Source organism: Vulpes vulpes, chromosome 8 (assembly GCF_048418805.1).
Source record: "Vulpes vulpes isolate BD-2025 chromosome 8, VulVul3, whole genome shotgun sequence".
NCBI lineage: Eukaryota > Metazoa > Chordata > Mammalia > Carnivora > Canidae > Vulpes > Vulpes vulpes.
The window spans coordinates 22,407,832-22,432,128 of NC_132787.1; the positions used below are offsets into that span (position 1 = coordinate 22,407,832).

General features: G+C 36.8%; 1 protein-coding gene across 32 annotated transcripts in view; it reads left to right on the forward strand.

Annotated features, from left to right (window-relative positions):
• SOX5 (SRY-box transcription factor 5) overlaps positions 1 to 24,297 on the forward strand; it is a 995,306-nt gene that overhangs the window by 170,149 nt on the left and 800,860 nt on the right. For all 32 annotated transcript variants that reach the window (XM_072765770.1, XM_072765744.1, XM_072765748.1 and 29 more), the window contains one exon: positions 12,187 to 12,263. The gene's annotated coding sequence lies outside the window, so the exon portion shown is untranslated. The remainder of the gene's footprint in view (positions 1 to 12,186; positions 12,264 to 24,297) is intronic.

Sequence of the window (24,297 nt, forward strand, 5' to 3'; positions counted from 1 at the left end):
TTTTCTCCTAGCCCTTCTCTAATGAATATAGTATATTCCAATTCATTTATCTTGTTCAGATTTTATCTCCCTGAGTAGAATATTAGCTTCATGAGGGCAAGGAGCTTGGTGTGTTTTGTTTACTGCTCTATCTCCACAACCCAAGTTACTTCCTAGCAAATGGAGACATTCAACAGATAAATGTTGAATAAACGAATAATTTATCGTTGATTTTGGCTGATGTTCTGTATTTACGGATACAGAAAGATAATGCACCTTGTTTTCTTCTTAAATTCCATGTAGACAGCTTTGAGTTAAAGTCAAATTCATACTAAATTATTTTTCATTCCTATTCTCCCTGAAGTACTTGTTAAATTAACCACAAGTCTTTTGAATTTATTTATCCAACTTTTATTGAACACCAAACTGTGTGTAGGTCTCTGCACGAGGCTCTTAAGAGACATGATCCACCTTTTAAAAGACATTTTCTTTTTTTTTTTTCTTTTTTCTTTTTTTTAAATTTTTATTTATTTACGATAGTCACAGAGAGATAGAGAGAGAGGCAGAGACACAGGCAGAGGGAGAAGCAGGCTCCATGCACCGGGAGCCCGACGTGGGATTCGATCCCGGGTCTCCAGGATCGCGCCCTGGGCCAAAGGCAGGCGCCAAACCGCTGCGCCACCCAGGGATCCCTAAAAGACATTTTCAATTTAGTTAGTAAGGCAAAACTAGCAGGCAAGCTGTATAGAAAGGCTGTTTTCAAATATAAGAGAAGGCTGTTTAAGAGGGATTCATAGACTACTTGACTGAGATTTTTATCAGAAGAATGTGTTCTCATCCCCCATCTATTGGTTATAAGTTGGGGTACATGACTTGATTTTTTAATAAAAGATATTCTAGGTGAGTTCATTAATCCACACAACCATTCATTGAGGATCATTGATTTAATAGCCATGTATGTATGTATTGTACTTATAGACAGACAAACATTCCTTTCACTTTATTTATCAGGGCCTGCCTGGTGTATTGTCACTGTAATTGAAAGTTTCCTAATTTATTTTATTTTGTTATTATTATTTCCTTAAGATTTTATTTATGAGAGACACACAGAGAGAGGCAGTGACATAGGCAGAGGGAGAAGCAGGCTCCCTGCAAGGAGCCCGATATGGGACTTGATCTCAGAATTCTGGGATCACACCCTGAGCCGAAGGCAGATGCTCAACCACTGAGCCACCCAGGCATCCTGAAGGTTTCCTAATTTAAAGAGGCATTCTAAATCTATTAACTTTGGGGGAACAATTTATATTAATATTAAAAGTAGACACGTATTTAATTATACTTGCTTCCTCCTTATGAAACAGGATGTTCTGGTTGCTTGTTTTGGTTTTTAGTTTGTCAACAAGTAAAGCTGCCACTTCATCTGAAGCAGTGTCTGGCTTTTTGAGCATTTGTTGTGGCCAGACTGCCCTTTTGCTATTTGTAGCTGAATGAGCATTTATGCACTTCCCATGATACAATTCTCACACTAGTAATGCATGCCTTTCAGAGACTGGACTGGTCTTGTGCATTCTATTTGTGATTGCCACCTCAAGTAAAAATTACACTAGTGCAAAATCTGCAGACTAATTTTCTCAATCTGTTGCATGCTGCCCTGAAAATGCCCCCTTTGGGAGTTTTACTTGTTTCAAACTTTAGTGGAAATTTCAGGGACTTTCTTTCTGATTAGTTGCCTATTATTAAAGAAAATACAAATCTCTTATTGTATTTTTCTTTTTCATCTTTATATTTAGGTGAAGCTGGACATACAGACCAAGCAGTATAAACAATTCGCTATCATTATCATTTTGAACTTAGGCATCAAATTCTTTGTTTTTCCCCAGTTTACTCTTGTGCATCCTGCTTTCCTTTTTAAAAAATATTGCAAGAGAATGAGACAATTAAAAATACTTGCCCTTGAAAATAAAAGCATCATGAGTCTCAGTTTGGAAAAGGGTTTATCTCTGGGTTCTATGAGCTAGATGCACACTAATTTACAGTGCTGGAACCAAATGGGTTGAAAATCCTTGTTTTCCCACCAGATGGGTTATTTTAAAATATCACAAAACTTCTGAGGTTATTTACATTACAAATGTGCTTCTTCGCACACATCAAGAATTGAGTACCATGTTTTGACAGTAACTCCTTTATGAAATTATATGTTGCGCAAGTAGAGTAAAATTCAAGTCATTCTCAAGGGAGCAGGCTTATGAATCTGGATGAGGTCACACCTCTTTAAAGATGCAGTTTGATAATCCGACATCAAAACAAAGGAATTCTGTTAATCCTCTCACAAAAGTGCAAATTGCTAATCAGATCCCTGGGCTGGGCTGGCAGCTTGGTAAACAATGAGCTTGGCAGAAGAGCAACTTTGGGCGGATAGATAGCTGAGAAGCTTGGGGTACCAACTTTGCCCCTGTGTTAGCCCAGTTGGGCCTGTTGTTTCGAAACAATTATGTTTGTCAATGGAGGTGGTTCTTGCAGTTATTGTGTTCTTGTGCTTTTCTCCTTCCATGTTAATGATGATGCAAATCAATCTTCCTGTCTTTCATTTCACTTCACTGGTGTATAGGCTACTATGCCCCTATATTCTTTTCACTTGGATGCATGTGTCTTTTGAATTTTCATTACACATTCCTTTACAAGCCCAGAGGGTTTTCCTTCCTTCCCACAAATAGTGTGGTGGTATTTGAAAAAGGAAGAATAAATCCTAACCCAACTGAAGAAAAAAAAAAAAGTATCTTCTAGAAGGTGTAATAGTTGGGATTCTTTTTTTGATAAATGATAAATCCCGATTTGAGGCAACTTAAGGGGAAAAGCTGGAATTTGTTGTACAAAGGAGTACAAAGAATGCAAATAACCAAATGGAGGGAAGGCAGAAATGTAGATTGGCCTTAGGAGCAGTTGGGACCAAGAAGTCATACTCTGTCAGGGTTTGATCCCTTTCTCTTGTCTCCCTGTCACTTTAGATAGTGACTTTACTCTTTCTTGTTCAATAGAGATTTCTCTGTAGGGAAGGAAATGTCCCCATTGATGACAGCTCAGGAAGTTTATAGCTGGCTGCTTTTTCCACTTAAATAAAATATCTCAGGGAAGGACTCTGATTGGCTTTGCTTCTATCAGGTGCTTATCCTGGGCTCATCAACCCTGTGTATACATAACTTCATATTTGTCAGAATGTAGAAGGTGCTTGCTGTTTGTTTTACTCTGTCATCTTCAGATTTATTGAAATATGTAACTGGCCTGAAGAATTCCACAAACTGATGACTGTCTCAGTGAGTGGAATTACTTTACACATCTCAACACCACTTTTTCTAACTCTAATTCTATTTCACTCTCTTGGTATTTCCAACTTTCACCCAGATGTGACTAAGAATTAACTTGAAAGTGAGAAATACAACTTCTTCATTTTAAAAGGGGATTTCGTTAAGAGAGTGCACTGTTTTGAATACTTCTTGCTAGTTGTGTGTCTTCTATTAAGACAGTGTTCGGAAATTATTTGAGTGCAGTGCCTGTGTTGAGTGCCTGTGTCTGTGTTGGAGTGAAAATTATAGTTTGGGTTGTGGAGTTATCTTTTGATAGGTAAGAGTAGTGTACTTTTGCTGCAGTACAGTATGGGCTGCAGATGATGTGTTGGTTTTCAGTCAGATGAATGATACAGAAATGATAAATCTACATCTGTAAGAGGAGAAATGCATCAAATGTATAGGTTTGGGGTAGAGGCTGCCCTGGTGGGACTGTGCTACCCACAGCCAAAGCTTTCTGAATAAGAGCACTGTCTTTTTAAAAGCAATAGGGGGTGAGGATTGAGGGAGTGCTCACAGCGGTAAGTATAACACAGCTGTGCTCTGTTTATGCTTCGGCTACAATAAAAAAGCTATAAAATGTGAGATGTCATAGCTCCACTTTGCTTTATTTATACTATTTCCTCTGAGCTCTGTCACACTGCACATTCATCTGCTAAGTTGCAGCAAGAATGGAGATTAAAATATCACAGCTCAAAATAGGAGTCAAGCGGAAGGAGATTCATCATAGCCCTATTAAAAATATGTAAATATGGGAATGAAGTCATTTTAAAGCTATACAGCCCTCCTCCTTTATGAGTTAAGATCCCTTGAGCAAGTCGTAGGCTGTGCAAGGGACAGGGCTAGAGCACTTGTTCCCCATTTCTTTCACCCATGGAATCCTTTTAAGATTAAAGACTTTGAACTGAACTGCAAATATACATGTTTTCCTACAGTCATGCCTAAATTAATAATGGCAGGAAATCTGATGCAAAACAAAAAACAAAAGATTTGATAATTAAAGATTATACATTGTTCACTTAGAATTATTAAAATTAATATACGAAATCTTTTTGACCTCATATATGAGTGAAATTTGACAAATGTCCAGAAGTATCCATAGATAGTAAAGTTCCAAGAAGGAAACTGAGACTCGGAGATGTAGTCTGGCTTTCCAAAATCCCATGACTAACGATAAAGCTAAGACTGAAAGCTAGCGTTCCTCCCTAAAACTTTGCTAGTAAATGACTTCTCATTTTCTTTATCTGTAGTCTTTACAAAAATTTACCCTCTGCTGTCTATATAGTGTGCTTAGGAAAGTCAGGAATAGGCTTTCTGGATGGATAAATCTTCAGTGATATTTATTAACAAGCCTTTTATGCTCTCTTCTGTGGTTGCTGAATGACTGTTAGCATTTTGGCCTCCTTATTTTCCACATGTGTAATCGTTGTAATAATAAAGACCAACATTTACTACATCCTTACTGGGTGCCAGGAGTGGTCCTGTTTGCTTGATGTGTATACATTATTTTACTACTCACAACAACCCGATCCTGTAGGTGTAATTCCTCATATCTTGTAGACATGGAAACTGATGTATAGATCACATAGCTGATGAGTGAGGACAGGAATTCAAACCAAGCAGGTTGGCTTCTGAGCCTGTACCCTCAGCCACAATGGCCTTTCCAAAAGTTTTAGAAAAAGACCAAGAAGAGCACTAGGCTGGAAAAGAGAAGCCCTGGATTCCAGGCACAGTCTTGCCATTATGCTAGTAAACTAATTTTCCTCACCTGTAGAATGCAGTTAAGAAATGATTATATCCTTTCCAGTTTCAACTTGGTATGCATTTCTATACTATCACCTTACAAAAATAAATTTTTGAGCAATAACTTCTTCCTGCAGTCTTATTTAACTTTAGTTTCAGAAATGGCTATGGTGACTATTTCTAATATGCAGTGATTCTAGAACTTCTTTTGTCCTGTACTTTTCACTGTGTTTTAGGTGAATTTTTTGGCTGCAATTAATAGGAGTATTCTAGTTAGCTAAGGAGCTTCTAGCTATGTGATCCTGAGCATATTTCTTAATTTCTTGTCACAGTTTTCTTGTCTGTAAAATAAAAGTCCATACCCATAGAGTCATTTTGAGAATTAAGCTAGATATTATATGTAAAGCACTTAGCATGATGTCTGTGCATAGTCACGACCATACAATAGCAAAGTGTTTGATTATGATCACTGTGGATCACCCCCCCCCCATCTGATTTAACGTCTCTGCCTCTCATTCTTCATGCTACCAGTTCTTTTATTGTGATTGGCCAGTTAGCTTTTTTGTGCCTGTATTCCTGTATTAGGAATTCCTGTTATGATACTATCAGAAGATGCTGTCTACTTGAAGTGGAAATATGAGAGCAGATGGGACTTTGGAAATCAGATAGGATAGCCCCTTAATGTGGTGATTTTAATACCCTGAAAGAACAAGTGACTTGTCCAACACTCAGCTCGTAGAACACAATGGTATAACCTATAGGTCCTAAGAGCAGTTTCCAATAGAGTACTGCTACCTATGTAGTTATTAAATAGAACATGTGAAGGTTCTTGAGATTTGTCAAAAGGACCACAACACACATCTTCGTAGTTTAAATTAGGCAAATTGCCGGAGTATTTTAGATTTATAGTGATTTAAGATTTTAGATCATATGTCTTTTGGGACGACTTCATGAGAGGAGATGAGGATGCTTTAGGCTGGTAGAGGAATAAAAGTGGTCATCTTTCTTATGGACTCTTAAGAAATTTATGTTTTTGTTTTTTTCCTCCATTTTGAGTGAGGTAACGTGATTTTCAACAGTATGGGAAGAAGTAGACCTAATATATTTAGAGAATGTATAAAGGAATAAGAAAAAAGATTTTTATAGTGATTTGGGTAATTTAAATAGATAAATAGTCTGATAAAACATATAATAATTTTTGGGACACATCCAGTTGAGTCACAATGTATCAACATATACTCTAATATATAGGGGAAATGGAGCTGTTTCTATAATGTATTCTTGTTCCTGAGTCCCTACCCTGAAGGGTACTTTGAAAGGCAATCAAAAGTAAGTACAATATAGTACAAAATAACTCGGTGTTCTCACTATCAAATCATCTCTTTCTGTTATTTTTTCCCCCTCTATTTACGAGGCCCAGGACTAGGCAGGGACAAGAGAGGCACCTTGGCTGTAGAATGTAAGGAGGCATCCCTCACTGGTGGCAACCCTGCCAAGTTAATGACCCTGAGAGGGATGACTCCTTACATTTTGTGCTGTCCTCAGGGCTTCACAAACCTCACTTTCATGTTGGCTCTGCCCATCCACACTAAGAAAACCATCTTTAAGGGGTTTACGGATAATTGTGCCTGGTGTGGGAGTGCGGAGCATCACATCTGTGTCTGCTGGCCCTGGGGTTGTTCTCTGTATCCTTCTTGGCTTCTGCTCTACTGTCTCTATCAGTAGAGGCCTCTATTCTTGATTCTGTAGTGGGCCCCACCTGGATTTTGAGCCAGAGCAGCTGCTGCTGATCTACCATTGTCTTGAACTTGAGGTCCCTTCCTTTTCTCACCCCAGGGCTTTCTCAGTCTTTCTCTGTGTCAAGCTTGTGTGTGTGTGTGTGTTGGAAATTTTCAGGTTCTTTGCACATGTACACAACCTGTGAAGAATAACCGATTTTAACTCAGTCTAACTGGGAACTTTCCTTCACCAGTGTTTTATTTCTCCATCGCCACGTTAGAAGGGTACAAGGCTTATGACGGGGATTCCCTGAGAGGCTTCTTAACTTCTCCATCCCCTCTCTGTTTTCCTGTATTAGACATAATGAGAAACTGTCAGCCCATAGGCCCTTGGATTCCTTTTATCCAGCTGATCTTCTCCTGCCCCACCTCCTTATTGGTTTAATAAGATATGCAGAAAGCCTGGCCCCTATTTCTGGGCTCTGTCTCTCTCCTTGTCCTAGATTTCTTTCCCCCTTCTTGTCTGAGTACACGAGAGTTCCTATATTGGGTCTTTCTGTTAGCATCCACATTTTGCTCTTGTTTTTTTCCATAAGGAATTTTTGGAAAACTTTAAACAACTTTTCACTCTCAAATTCTGTCATTCAAGATTGTTGTCTCACTAGGTAAGCTGATTAATAGCCCCTTTGTTCTAGATAGTATTTGAGCTCCCAGCTTGCGTACTGGAATCTACAAAGGGCCAGACCTCCAGGAACTCCTAATTGAGATAGAAAGTATAGAGGGTCAGGAGGAATTATCATTACAGCATAGCATACCTAAGATGTCTGAACTAACACAGGTTATTTCATGGGCTCTCATTCCTTACCTCCTAGCCTAATTCCTACTCTCAAGTTAATTCTCTCCATTATGTATAGATAGATAGATAGATAGATAGATAGATAGTATACCCTACCCCACAGAAGGGAGTAGATCCAGGTTTAGCGCCTCCCAAGACGAACTACTCATTCATAATCACTTTTTGACTCTAGGAATTTGGGATGCATACCCTTCCTGAGTTTTCTTTCTATATTCTGTTTATGCAGGATGCAGGCATGTGATCTCATGCAATTTTAATACATTATGGTCAATATTATTATATGATTAGGAACAGTATTTTATGGGAGAGAAGGGGTGCCTAATTTTGCCAAGAAGTGTCATAGAGGACTTCCCAGAGGAGTGAGCCCAAGGTAGGGATTAAAGATTAATTATAGTCTTTTATGAATAAGATGGGAAGTATATTTTTGAAAGAGCAAAGCTCAGTGAAGAACAGGACCTTGTCTATCATACTGACCATTGTGTTCCTATCACCTAGCAAAGAACTTGGCATCCTGTACATAAATATTTAGTGTATAAGTGGATAAATAACTATCTTGAGGGCCATCAAAATAGCTATTTTGAGTAAGTGTACAACAAGATGAGATTTGTGTTTTATTACAAATAATATGAGAGCATTGCAGTAATGATTAATGAAAAGGGAATGAGACAGGGAGGAGTTTTATAACAAGTTCTATGAAGGCTCCTGGGAGATTCCTTTTAAGTGGCCTCCAACCTCTCTAGATACTGAGAGTCTGTCACTCTGAACCCAACATATGGTAGTTTCCCATGTATGCCTTACGACGGCATGAGCACTGACTGTTCCCACCTCTTAAGATGGCCCCCAAAAATCTAGAGATAATTCACAGAATATTTAAGAGTCACTTTCTCCACACCGTTCATATAAGAGATAGAGAGTTGAGGTTTCCAAATGATCTGTTTTATAGGCAATAAATACATTTTTGTCATCATCCATATGGCCTGCTATAATAAAAATACCATAAACTGAGTGGCTTATAAACAACAGAAATTTATTTCTCACAGTTATGGCAGCTGAGAAGCCCATAATCAAGGCACATTGTATCTGGAGAGAGCCTGCTTTCTAGATGGCCATCTTTTTGCTGTAACTTCACAAGGTAGAGGAAGGTAGGGAGTTCTGTGAGGTCTCTTTGATAAGAGCACTAATCCTATTCATGAGAGCTCTACCCTCATGAACTAAGTACCTCCTAAAGGCCCTACCTCCTAATACTATCACATTGGGCATTAGATTTTAGCATATGAATTTTGGAGGACAAAAACATTCAATGTATAGCTTATGCATAATATCTTTTCTGTATTTCTTGTTCAGAGTGGGTCTATAAATTTTCAGCATTGGCTTTGGTAACTAGGAGTCTACATGGTTAATTCATCTGGGCATATAACTGATACTTATTTTCAGAGTGAAAGACTGAAGAAAGGTCAGTAAAATACATGCAGTTTTGTTCCTTTGTGTACTAATTTTCTCTTGGTGTGTGTGTCATATTAACAAAAACTTAGTGGCTTAAGACAATGCCTGCTTACTAGCTCAGAGTTCTCCAGGTCAGGAGTCTAACATGGCTTGGATCTCTCTGCCCAGAGAACCACAGGTTGAAATCAAGGTCGGCCTGGATGAGTTCTTCATCTGTACACTCTTGAGGGAAACAATCCGCTTCCAAACTCATTCTTGTCGGTATAATTCAGCCCTTTGTGGTTGTAGAGATGAAGTCCCTATATCCTTGCTGGCTGTCAGCTGGGGTTGTCCATAGCTCCTGGAGGCTCTGTAGGTGCTCCCCTATCCTGAAGCTGTGTCACATCCTCATTATGCTTTAAATCTCTATTTTCTTCTATCTTTGACCTCTAGCTCAAGATTTGAAAGGTTGGATCCAACCAGACATTTCCTCTGTTTTAAAGTCCACTGTGGGGCAGCGCGGGTGGCTCAGTGGTTTAGCGCCACCTTCGGCCTGGGGCGTGGTCCTGGGAGCCTAGGATCGAGTCCCACGTCAGGCTCCCAGCATGGAGCCTGCTCCTCCTTCTGCCTGTGTCTTTGCCTTTCTGTTTCTCTCTCTGTGTCTCTCGTGAATAAATAAATAAAAAATCTTAAAAAAAAGTCCACTGTGTTATGTAATATAACCTATTTCGGAGAGTGAAATATTCACATTTCTAGGGACTATGCAGACCATGTTTCCCATTTAGGAGAATTTGGAAGGGGCATCTTAAATTCTGCATACCAAACTTTTATTTATAACACTTTTTTTTAAAACAAGATTTAAATAGCCTCTTACAGAGTGTAATCTAATCACTTAGAAAAAGCAAAAATAAAAGTATGATTTAATTAATGTTTTGTTTGAAAACTAGCACATCTTTTGATGAAGGTAATTTTCTAACATCTGACCTTGACAGATGTACTATTACTAATCTTTAGAAATTTTACTTGTTTGTGACTCACTCACTTCTGATTATTCCTAGGATTCACATTACCAGAACAAAACATTTCTATATTTATTACTAAGAGTGTAGCAATGGGAGTGGTTTTTATTGTTTATGCAAGGAAAAACAAACAATGCCATGTAATCTATACATAAATGCCATCACCTCAAAGTGATTTTTAATAGTAAGAGCTTTGTTAAGTTACCTTGAATGATAAAGTAAAATATCTTTCAATGTTTTGGGGATTTCTAAATTTAAATAAGGGAAGTACAATTAGGGATGTCTGGGTGGCTCAGCAGTTGAGCGTCTGCCTTCGGTTTAGGGCATGATCCTAGAGTCCCAGGATCAAGTCCCGCATCGAGCTCTCTGCATGGAGCCTGCTTCTTCCTCTGCCTCTCTCTGTGTCTCTCATGAATAAACAGATAAAATCTAAAAAAAAAAAAGAAAAGAAAAGGAAGGTACAATTAGTCAACTACAAACTCAGTCAACTACAAACATGCTTCCCCGCATACTCCTCGTTTCTGACACCAACTACAAGTTTGAGGGGTTTCTAAAACCACCTTCAGGTTTGAGAGTTTGCTAGAAGTATTCACTAAAACAGATTATACTCAAGGTTATAGTTTACTATAGGGAAAAGATACAAATTCAAATCAGCCAGGGGAAAAATTATAGGCTGAGTCTCAAGGTGATTAAGAATAAGGCTAAGGCTGAATCTGAATATGAGGCTTGAAGAACCAACCACAGAGCTTTCATTGTCCTCTCCTTATAGAGTCAGGATGCATTACTTTCCTAGCATCAATATAACACTATGCATGGAGCATTACCAACTAGGGAAGCTCACGTTGGTGTCCAGAATTTTTAATGGGATGTGATCACATACTGCCAAGTCACTGACTTTTAGTCTCCAGCCCCTCCTGGATATTACTATTGAGTTGATACTTTTAGTTTCCAGTTCCTTCTAGAGGCAAAATTGATATTGCATGGCCCCAAGCCCCCATCCAAAATCACAGTTTGGCTGCCCTGTGCCCAAAGCTCTCAGGCAAGCAAAGACACTGCTGCCAGAGATGGTACTTAGAGGGCCTAGAGATCACCTCTTAGTAGCCAAAGACAAAGGCCCAGATCTTTCTTGCATAAAATTAGCTCTTTATCACACAGAGAAAGAGGGAGGGAAAGAGAAATGAATGCAAATAGTAGTTATCATTTATTGAGGGCGTACTGTGTGTCAGTGTGCTAAGTATTGTTTCTTTTAGTTTTTGAACATTATTTGAAAGATGCTATGATTATTTTTGTTTTTGTTTTTGTTTTTTATTTTTTTATTTTTATTTTATTTTATTTTTTTTTTAATTTTTTATTTATTTATGATAGTCACAGAGAGAGAGAGAGAGAGAGGCAGAGACACAGGCGGAGGGAGAAGCAGGCTCCATGCACCGGGAGCCTGATGTGGGATTCGATCCCGGGTCTCCAGGATCGCGCCCTGGGCCAAAGGCAGGCGCCAAACCGCTGCGCCACCCAGGGATCCCTTGTTTTTGTTTTTTAAAGATTTTTTAAATTTATTCATCAGAGAGAGAGAGAGAGGCAGAGACACAGGTAGAGGGAGAAGCAGGCTCCATGCTGGGAGCCCGATGTGTGGGACTCCATCCGGGGTCTCTAGGATCAGGCCCTAGGCTGAAGGTGGCGCTAAGCCGCTGAGCCACCTGGGCTGCAGATTATTTTTCTTTTGAAGATAAACTGAGATTTATAGATTAAGAGATTTACCCAAGACCATGTAAATAGTCGATGGTGGAACCAGTACGTAAATCCATGTCAGCCTAACTCAAAAGTACATGATAATGCTTTATTGCTTCCACCAAAACCAAAGGACAATAAGAACATATAATGTGATAAGAATTTAGGAGCAGTTATGCTTAAGAATTGTTTTCAGGACAAAGTTGTCATTCAAATATATAAGAATGTGCACTGCTATTTTAATAATGTAGGATATAGAGGAAGAGAGGACTGATATATAGAATTGTTATGTCATTAAATTCATACCTTCCAAATGGATTCTAGTCAGCACTGTATCATTTAATTAATTCAAACAGATTTATGAGGTATGCATTATGTCTCAGGTGCTGTGCCGGCCTCTCGTGACCCGAAGATGATGACCAACATGTTCCTGTCCACAAGGAGCTAGCGATCCACTGGGGTATGTAAGCGGTTTTTATTTTTTAATATTATGTTACTTTTAAGCAAAGCAGAGAGCATACAATGTGTAAGAAGTATTTTGCCTACGGATCCTGCAAGCATTTGGAACAATTTTATTTAACTAGGTGATCTAATGATAAAGTTACTAATTTGGAGATCATTGTTCATATAACAAAATCGAATATTTAAACTCAGTTTCAATTTTTTGGTATATTCTTTAATAATAGAATAGATCTTCAAAAAGTAAAATTACTTCATGAAGAAAAAACACATAGCCCTGAGATTTGTCTGTATTTCCTACTTACAGAAGTACGTGAGGGCAAATGAAAGGAGAATGGGAATGTCACCAGAGTACATCATGCATAACAACAATGTGCATTTCTTCTTCATGCTTGTAATGTTGATACTTTGCTTTTCATTGGTTACTTTAGTGATTATTTTTGCCTTTCATTTTCTTCTACTTCACTAATTTCTCCAATTGAGCAAAGTCCATATTGGGATAAAATAGGATTCCTTGTTTAGTTAATGTTGATTTTGGCAAATATGTATTTTATTTAAGTTACAGTTTATAATAGCCCTCATGCTTACAATCCACCATGCAGTATGCTGGGAGTGGTCCTGAAGAAATAGTAATAGTAATATAAATATTACATTCCAATTATACTTTATATATTTTATAGCTTAATGTACAGGAATAGAGTTAGAAATAAAATAATAAATTTAAGTGAACTTGATATCCAGTAGCTCATACTGATGCTACACAACACTAACAACAATATATTTGGACCTATTTAATACATATATTAATATGCTATCTAGATTAAACATCATAAGTGCTGAGAGTGCAGTTGTGATCATTTTAAAATGTGAGCAACCCAAGGAAAAAAAATGTCCCTTTTTTTGCAATATGATTTTAATTTTTGAAAGCATTTAATTTTATAAACCATATCCATCATCTTTGCATAGATAAATGTTGTGGCAATTTTTTGAATGAACCTTTTGGTTCCCTAAAGAAATTATGGATACTCTATAAATTTATAAATGAAAGGCCATTCATCAGAGTTATAAATATGAGTGGTTCTTGTGCTGATGCCCATGTAAACTTAAAGTGGTTTAATATCTATTGGCTTTTGCGTATAGTTAGAACAGCAAAAGAATATAGATACTGTCATACTTACATGGTGTCATAACATTGGAAAATGGTGAGAACGACATGAAATATTTTTTGAATAGCATGGCATTTCCTTGAATTACTGCTGGCAATAGAACATAAATCAACCTTGATGGATATTCCAAAGATGTTTATTAATCTATTCATTTAATCTGAAATACTCACTCTTGGCATTTATAGAGCCAGTTCAAAGGAAGTGGCAAGTGCTTCTAAACCCCAGCAGTTACTTTTAGGGGCCTCATAATTATGTCAGCTAGGTCTGGTTGGAATGGAGATTAAAATGCATAAAAATCCTTTCCTCCTAATCTGTGCTAAAGATATTTGCTTGACTGAAATATATTTTCTTGTGTATGTCTAATAAAAATCTCAATTTGTTCCATCGTTGATGAAATTTACAACATGGCTCTCTATTTGAATCTCCAGTTTTTAATCTGTTTTCCTCCCTACCAACTCCCCCAAATTGGAAGATAACCCTACACTTGCATATTTTGACTGAAAAGGACTGGAAAACTGACCAAATTCAGAAACAGCATATGGCATATGATTTTGACAATATGTAATGAGACAGGTAGGATGGACGGATTGTAAAGATACAGAGAGGGAAAATCTTATTTGATAGTAAAGGTCAGAGAAAGCCAGTGGCACTTAAGCTGAAGAAGGAAGGAGAGTCAACTATGCATATGTTGTGGAATAAGATGGTATGGATGTGCAGGCATGTATGTGTGTTATTTATTAAAATATGGAAAATCTAGACATAGAGCTAACTTCTTTATTCAAATAATGTAAGCAGGATTAGGCTTCTTTTCATTTCTTAGCTTCCACTAATACAGATTCAGTCTTGGCTTCGCTTGGGAGCAAGATGGTGGCAATAGCATTGCTTCAGCATTAACATCTTCTCATGCTTCATTCAGAAAACACAGGAAAAAGAGAGTCTCTTTCCCAGAAGCCCATCAAAAGTGTCTTTGTACCAATTGGCTTTGATTGGATCACAGACCAACCCTGTGCACCTCTCTTGGAGCAAGAGATAGTCAGCTTTATCACTTTCCATGGGCTAGGCATTAGGAATGCCTCCCAAAGGGAATGGGGGTACTTTTAGCAGAAAGATGGTGTATGGATGCGAGGTAGCAAAATAAATAAATAAATAAATAAATAAATAAATAAATAAATAAATAAATAAATAAAATAAATAAATTGCTTCAAGAAAAAACATCACAATGGGTATATACACAAGCAATTTTGCATATAATTCCAGACTCCTGTAGATTTCCTAGCAATCCATGGATTTTCGGTTAAGAAACTCTAAAAGTGGGATGCCTGAGTGTCTCAGTGGTTGAGGGTCTGCCTTAGGCTCAGAGCATGGTCCCGGGGTCCTGGGATGGAGTCCCACGTCTAGCTCCCTGCAGGGAGCCTGCTTCTGCCTCCTGCTTCTCCCTCTGCCTGTGTCTCTCCCTCTCTCTGTGTGTCTCATGAATAAATAAATTAATAAAATTAAAAAAAAAAAACCCAAACTCTAAAGGTAACAATCAGTGCCTTCTGGGACAAACAAAAAACAGCATTGATATCCAAAGCCATCCAGGAAAATGCATTTTTGCTTAGATTGTTTCCAGAATAAAGACACAAAATGAACATAATCTATAACTGGTTGTTTAAATGATAATATCAAATTAAGAATGAAAAAGAAGTTCTGTTTTCTTGTTAGCTAAAGTAGAAATGAGTGGTTCACCTTGAAGATGTTTCTGTAACTATTATTATGTATGAGAAAAAGAGGCAAAATGTTTTATTCAAGGTAAAAACTTTAAACTGGCAGCATCAGAAGACTTCTATTAGGAAAAAAAGAAGTTTTCCAATATTGGCTCAACAACTTTTATTGCAGTGGGGGTCCTGTGTTTATGTGCATCCTAAATCCCTTCATTTTAGTCAGTCAGTTAAAAAAAGTATTAATCAGAGAATAAAAGGCAGAGCATAAGGAATAGTCAATTATATTGTAATAGTGATGTAAGAGACAGATGACAGCTATACTTGTGGTGAATATAACATAGTGTATAAACTTGTGAAACCACTAACCTGTATACCTGAAGCTAATGTAACATGGTGTGCCAGTGACACTCAACTAAAAGAAATTTAAAAATAAATGTTACGTGGAAAAAAATATTAATCAGATCTATGTAAGTAATTGGTAAAGAATATCCTTTTGATAATTAGCCCAAATTACCTGTTGATTTGCTATTTTTTTCTTTTTAGCTATATTTTATTTTAGAACATGTTTGTGATGTCAGTTATTCCCTTGAAAATATTTTTCATTGACAAATCTTAAGAAAATTGGTAGAAAATATAGGTCAATCATCAGAACATGTGGATACTTTAAAAATGCCTACATAGTGAAAAGTACACACTTTTCATTAATATTGGTTAGAGAACCATCTTTTAATAATGTGGCCACTACCATAGCAACTGCCAAGGTAACAGTAATAAGCATGCTTTATTTTTGCATAGATTTCTCAGTTTATTGACAAGCAGGAGTTAGCTTGGGATTCTAAGCTGCGTCACTGAACACAAGAGGGGTTTTTCTTCAGTGAATCAAAATATTACTCAAAAATGGGAAGGAATTCCATGATTGCCAGATGTTTTAAAATAATAAACATGTTAAGTGAAGATGGGCTTTACTGTGCCACCTCTTGTCTCTTCACACAAGCACAAACCTTCTGAGGTTTTAAGGCTCTTCCTCATGAATGAATAAAGCTTTTGAACCAAAATCATCTACTTCTGACTAAAGTGAGTTGTCACTGCTCTTTTTTAAGGTCTGTATTCTCAATTGTGAAGAAAGACATTATAGTTCTCCCTATCAATTAATGCTACTGAAATGCTACAGCTGTTTTGGAGGGTGTTTACTTTTCAGAATATTTCTGCAAAGGCTGTAATGTATCTGGCTTTCCACACTGACGTGTTATTTTTAAAACTCTTCCAGAAAGCCTCAGTTTACCACCCGTTAGTTCTTGCTTCAACTGAAAAGTTTGTTCTTGTTTTATCTGTTACCCCTCTGTGTGTATGTGGTTTTTGTTTTGTTTTGCTTTCTAGATTACAGTATATCTTTACAAAGTGTCAATTATCTGTGAATAGGAAACAGCAGGTAGTTCATTCATTGAAAACTCTTGCTATACATTTTCTGTTTTTCAGATTCAGTTTTAGATTTAACCAAGATAGGGAGTTGCTTCTTACCATCATAATATTAGTCATCAGTGGAGTTTGTAGAAATGAGTTTTTTAAAGAACAAACTCTTAAAAAAATATATAGTTTAAAATGTTGTTAGACTTCCATTTTGGCTAAAACAAATCCATGGATATTTTTAAGGCTGTGAGTTAAAGCAGGAAGAAAGTGTCACTCCTGTAATCCTTTCTAAAGACAAAAGATTGAGGACCAAAACGCTGTAAGAACAATCCAAACTGTATTTTTCTTTACATGATGTCCAATTCAACTGTGTAGGTGTGAGTTTCAGATACGATCATTAAATGCTTTTATAGAAATGAATAGTCAAAACATACCCTATTATTTATTTTAAGTGCTTTTTGAGGAGAAGGAATGAGTTTAATCCAAGACGCTGAAGCATACATTTCTAAAGACAGCTGCCTGTCTGAATAGGGAAAAAGATAGAGCGAACAGGAGAAAATCCACATACGTATTTGAGTTTCACTTTAGAACTTTTGGTAGCTTTGGTCACTGATTAGAGTTTTTCTCCAACTAGGAGTCAAAGAGACAAAACAGGTAATCTGCATAATCTTTCCCATGTTTTTGAAAAGTGGCTGTAGATGAAAACATATCAAGCAACTGGTCAAATAGGGCCTAAAGTTTTCTCTGTTTATTTGTTTTAAATCCATTCTTGACTGAGAAGGAAATAAAAAGAAAGCTTGAGGTTGGTGACAGACTTGGGTTCTTGCCACATTCTCAGCTTATTTCATGGATGGCTCTCGACTTCAGAGAAAGTTAATATTTTCCAGAGATGTTCGATAGGTATTCTAAATCATACTACAGACACCTGCTCCTTTATATGGATATGTTTTCCACCTAGGATGAATCAGAGTTTTTTTTTTTTTTTTTTAAGTATGCTTCCTTTCAAAAACCTCATTAATCTTAGTGTGCAGAATTTAGGGGGAAAGTTGTGTTTTGCTCGTTGACACTGTTTAATGTAAATGATTTATGATTATTCCTTATGTATACACGATAGGCACTTTATAAATTGGATTGTTCTAGGAGTAACACGATACATAAATGTTATTGCTATAAATTCTGAAGTTGGCTATATATTTTTGTATCATGTAACCAGTTGACTTATAAATGCTGACTATTCCAACCTGCTCTTTCTACTCAATATTGTAAGTGGTGACTTAGGTAATCCTAGCAGAGATATACACAGAGGCATTCAAACTGTACAGGAACAGGACATCTTGGCACCTCTCCAGCATGGTTTCTGGCTATCTTCCAGGGGTAATGGCAGAAAGAAGAAAGAATGAGAGGGGAAACTGAAACTATATGCAGTAAAGATGAATCTAAATGATTATTATTTTTTGCCCAGCAAAATCAAGAGCCAACTAAGAGAGAAAAGGGAAAAAAGCAGAGCAAACAGGAGGAAAGTACTATTAGAACCAATTCAGCAAAACTTAGACATCAATTCATAGGTAAATTTTCATCACATATTATTAAATAAGGGTAAAGATAATAATAGATTAACAGCTGTGTAATTATATATCTTTGCATCAATAAATACAGTGTATATAGAGATAACAATGTTTAGTTCCTTTTTTTGTATTTCTGTGAATGAAATGTTTGAGGAATAGAGTTTTACAAACTACTTGATTCTACTGGTAGATGAGGCCATTTTCTTATACTTGTAATGCTGTTACACTAATAGCTCTCATTTTTTACCATGAAAACTCACTATGATTTTCTTTCTAAGATCCTAGAGAACTTGAAAAAAAACTGAACAATTGGTCATTTTATATTTAACTAATTGTTAAGTATCAAACTAATCTAAAATGTTGAGTTAGAGGGGAAGGTATAACACCCATCTAACTGATGAGTCAGATTCATAGCAATTTTTTTCTAACTCCTGGTGTTGACTGCTTACCTGATCACATTGTCTTGACATTGGGGCTGCTTTGAATTGATCTGTGTCCTAATTTGTGTAAAGAAGAACCGGACTGTGAAGAATTCTATTGTGTTTATAATGCCTATTCTGATAGTGATTTTATAGTCCATTTCATAGGCTATTTCAGTTGATTCCCTTCCCCATGCCCTCTTAAGTATTACTGTCTACACAGTTGATCTGGTTACCCATGAAGCCAGTTCACATCAGCTGTTGGAGTGGCTGAAAATGCAAGATCAGTAATTTTAAAACCTTGAGGTACCTATCTTTCACAAAAGACTAAATCTCATCAGGCAATCAATCCCACGTGAAAAGATCATGAGACTGAAATCTGTGTGTGTGTGTGTGTGTCTGTGTGTGTGTGTGTGTGACTTATAATAGCAAACATTAATTATTTGGTTGTTACATTGAAGGAAATAACCTAATTTACTCCTTTATAACTTCTGTAATACATTTTTAATTGTCATACTTTCTGGAGCTATCCTGGTGCATGAATTGGAAAGAATATGCATATGCAGATATCTCTATATTTGTAGGTACTATAGTCAAAACAACTTATTTGCCTAGCTGCAAAGCTGACTTACTCACCCACTCAAAAACTCCCTAGAGGAAATAGGGCAAAAAGGTCAAATAGAAGCAATAAAGCCAATGATCTTTTACAAAAAAGTTATTTCAGAAGTTTTTAGTGGCACTGTTCATCTTCTGAAAGGGAGATCACTCCATTCCCTGCCCATTCCTGTGTCATCAACAGTAGCTTTGGATTCATTTTAGAAGAAGGAGGCCTGTTCTACATTGCTACTGCTATACATTCAGGTAAGCTGGATTGAAATCCCAGAGAGACTGCTGTATCAGTCTAGACTATGGGAAGATTCTGTGCTGATAGAGGGATTTACAAACCTCAGTTCACTGATCCTGTAGAATCTTAAACACTATTTAAGATTCTGCTTTTTATTAAAGGAGGTTAAATTTAAATGCAAGACCTCCAGATTTAAATTTTTTTTTAAATTTTTATTTATTTATGATAGATAGAGAGAGAGGCAGAGACACAGGCAGAGGGAGAAGCAGGCTCCATGCACCGGGAGCCCGACGTGGGATTCGATCCCGGGTCTCCAGGATCGCGCCCTGGGCCAAAGGCAGGCGCCAAACCGCTGCGCCACCCAGGGATCCCCAGACCTCCAGATTTAAATACAAACACTCACTCACACACACACACGTAACATCAGAAAAATCCCATCACTTTTTGTTCACTATGAAATACTTATAGTAGCTGTCATTTACTGAGGACTTTCTTTTTGCCAGGTATTGTTCTTTGTCTTTGCATGTAGCATCTAATTTAAGCCTCCTAAGTACCTTGTGAAGCAAGTGCTATTATTAAACCATTTTCAGCTTGGGGAATTGAGAGAGAAAGAGAAATTGAGTGACTTGCTTTACTCAACAACTAGTAAGAGGTGGAGTCAGGACTCAGATCTGGGCAGATATCCCGAGTTGAAGCATACACTGTTAGGTTGACTTTTAAGCAATATGTGGTGCTTCACGTATGGATAGAATGTAGTGGAGCCATCATATGGTAGGAAATAGGATTTGAATTTCTTTTTCTTGTACTGATGGTCACTGTATCTCTCTCTCTCAGGCCCTGTTGTGACCAATGGCAAGTCTTATTTGAGACAGCCAGTCAAAAGTGTGTAAAATAATCTATGGCCAAAGAAGAGAAAGGAATGCACTGGTTAATATGAGGATCTGACCCTGGGACCTCGCTTTCACTATTGCCACAGTAAACAAGCAAGCTAATGAACCACAGATGTTAGTGTGTCATTCGTGTCTTACAGTTTTGTCTTCCTGGGTAGCTACCATCAAGAAGGACAGTGCCCTCTATGAATATGTATTTACTACTAGATACATCAATTTATTCTTTTGAAAAGCACTTTATCATTTTGGTTTTGATAAATATTTAAGCAATAATCAGTAGTTAGAAGTTTCATGCTAAAATGGATGCCATTATTAGTGACTTAACAACTTTTCCTGTGAATTTCATGTGTGTCACCAAGATTGGACTGTGCTGCCCGGAGCTATGTATATTCAGTTTTTAGAAAAGCTCACTTCAAATGCTTCTTGTGCCTTGAACACTTTGGTTCTCAGAACTGCAGTAGTCACTAATTTCCAAACTCTGAATATGTAAAATAAAATACTTGCACAAAAAACCTAGGAGCTGTATAGGTTAGAACATTTGTTTAAACTAATACAAAATTAGCTTTTTCAGTTCCAGCTCCCTTTTTCCTATCTATTTGCCTTGCTAATAAGGCCTTAACTTATTCCTGTTCAGTTACCTTGTGCCATGATACCTTTCCTTTTTGGATATTTTAATTCTGGTTTGAGCTGACCGTCCTAGTTCACATAGAGAACTTCCACAGTAATAATAAAACATAAAGGCTGCTCAATAAACAAGGATGGTGAAAACAGTGAAATTTGATTCAAACTAGCCAAAATAGCATCTCACAACACAGAAATTCTATTACATTTTGAAATTGGTCTTCACAGATATTTTTCTCTGCCTGAAACATGTGTGCTAGTTCTATTTATATAAGGGAATAGTGACATCCTGTGTGTAGCTAGACTAATTGCCTCTGTAATTAACCTATTTGAGAAGGAAGTTACATAGAAATAAAATATCATTGAGTACTGAAAGAGGCAATTTTATCTTAAAGCAAACCTCTAACTTTACCAGAGGGTGTGGGCTAAACAAAAAAGAGTCTGTCTCCTTATTTTCCATATTTTTTTCCTTGTTTCTATACAATTCCACGGTCTTCTCTATTGTCTCTCTACTACCCTTATTTTCCATATTATGAGGTAAAGACTTAGTGTTATTGTGAGAAAATATTCTGTTTTTAAAATAGAATTGAGGATAGTTGTAAGTGTGGTGAAAGGAGATAGTCTTTTTGTTTCAATGGTATTCAAGTGTCTTTTTTGGTTAAGGGTAGGCTATGCATAGAATCATTTTGGTGTCTAGAAGTCAGTTTTCTTCCTATCCCTTGATAAAATTATATTAATTAAATTTAGAGAATGATTTGGAGGCATGGCAAAATCAGGGTTTTTCTTTTGACCTCTTAAATCCAGAAGAAACTATTAGAAGTCAATATATTATAGTAGAGTGTAGTTTTTGTGGTTAGAATTATTCATACCTCACCCAAACATATGACTAAGGGAGAACAAGAAGAGCAGTTTTTTTCCCCCCCAAAGTGTCCCTTTTAACATTTTAAAAGGTAAGAGATTGCCAAGACATTTCAGAAAAGGGTGGGACAAAGTAAGAGCAAGAGGCATAGGAGAAAATAGTCAAAAGTATCCTGCTGTTTATGTCCTGATTTACCTTCAAACCCCAGCAAACCCAACTCTCAGGGCTTTGCCTAATCCTAGCTTTCTGTATAATCCCCTCTTCCATAATCAAAATGGTATTTTGAATCAATCAGATAGCTTGTTTCAGACTTTTTTCATGAGATTACAAATGTTATCATTGATATATTTTTCGTTTGTGTTTTGTGCGTTATACCTACTTGAAAGAGATTAAAGTTACGACCACGACTAAGAAGAATTTCCTTGTGAAATACTTGAGAAATTTACGCCAATGTAAGTGTAATCACTGTATTATATAATGATGGCTGAGAGCATAATAGTTGGAATGGAAATGGCTTGGAGTTTTAGACCTCGGACTTGGATTCCTCAGTTTGCAAGATAGTCTTTCCATGCTTCAGTACTTTTTACTGTGACGTGGGGATGAAAAATTCTTTCATAAGATAATCTTGAAACTTTCGTGAAGAAATATTCATGTAGTACCATGCCCAGTGCCTATTAATAAATGCTTAGTAAATAGTATCTAATATTATTTCAGTTAACATTTGAGAAAGCAAAATGATGTGGTTACTCAATAGTTTATTGTGAAAAAACTTAGTCTTATCTGGTTGAAGTGTTCTTCAAATGAATTTGCTTAATGGCTCTTCCATTTATTGTTTTATAATCTTTGCTGTAATAACTTTTTGCTTCTATTGATAATCTATATTAGCAATAGCTGGATTACCATTCTTGGAAGATGGTGCAAGGGAATTTTTAGAATGCATATTTTCCTTGAGAGAAATATGAAGTCAAAGAGGAGAAAGAAACATTGCAGAAAGTTTTCTTGTGCATTACCTTTGTGATTAATCCTGTAATCATTAATGATTATCAGATTGTAAAAGAAGCTCCATATGAGTAAAAGGAAATGCTCAGATCTACAAAACTGGTCATTTGGTCATGGCTATGTTTTGGCAATGGTGCTAATTAAATATAGTATCTGTGATCATTGGGGTGTCCAGCAGCTTTATGCGAGTCTCCCATCTGTTTTATTGGCGATGTTCAATAAGATAGGGAATTACATGAATCAGAAACTCAGAAAACCATCCTCAGGAGGTTCAGATTCAGTCACTGCTTATTATCACAAGATAATTCACTCATCCATTCAACAAATATTTATTGGGAGTACATTACATGCCACCCACTGTGTCAGTTTTGAAAATATAGTCATGAACAGAGTAGACAAGGCATGGGGCTTCACAGATTTTACTGCCTGACAGAGAAGGCACATAACATAAAACAAGTAATTACAATGAAATATGTAAGTCTTATAATAGGGGAATTTTTTTGATCTCTTAGCCAACTGAGTTGTGAATTCCTAATTGTAGATAGTGAGGGTAGGGGTATTCCTCACTGCTTTGAATTTCTACAGCATTTTATCTGTACCTCCATTTGGAAATACCTTACATCTTGCATTTAGTTCCTTATGGCCATGGCATATCTTCTAGGACTACAAGTTCATTAGACGCCAACCAGGGCACATGTGGGAGTGCCCTTAGCATCTTTCAGAGGATATATACTTGTGCATGCTACATAGTAGTTACTTAATTAGTGCTGTTGAGAGAATTGAAGCAAAAAAGAAGTGTTAGCACTTTACTTCCATCAACCTTTCTGTTTTAAATTCTTATATATTTCATTCTGAAATTTCTCCTTCTTTATATTCATTGTGGTTAGAGGGAGGTAAATAGCCAGTTGAAAGTCATTATCCCTCCTTTTTTCTCTTTCTGTCATCAGTTATTCTCTCAAAATTTAATCCACAGCTATCTCCTCTGGAATAAATTAATTATTATTTGTAAGACTTTCCAAGTTTGCTGTACAGTTGTCTGTAGTCTGTACTTTAGTTGCTATGTGCAAATAATAATGGAAGAAGCATCTATTATTTGTGGTCTGGCACATTTTGGGATATCATGATCAACTTTTTTTCTGCTTGTCACTGGAATAATCAAGATAATCAGTGTTAAGTTAATTAGTAACTAGTTTGGAAAGATCATAACTCTTCATTGATTGTAAAAATGGTAGGCCCTTTAACCAATGGTTTAGTAGTCTTGGTTATCTCACTGTGCCCTAAAAAATAAAACTGAATTCTGACAGCTTTTAAAAAAGTAGGAAAATAATCAGCTCTTAGAAATCCAATCTATAGCTTAAGAAAATTTGGTGTTAAAAATGATAAGGGAGGTAGTTCTGCAAAAAGAAGGAAGCCTTTGCATATTCTCCTGGAAGGAATGGAGTTGCATTGAGGTTGAGAGACCTGAGCTCTGTGTTGCCTGTGAGCTGGGGTGTAATTTAGTGAGCTGACAGGAGGAGTGAAGTATCTCCTCAATATCTGTGTTTGGCAGAAGAGATGAATGC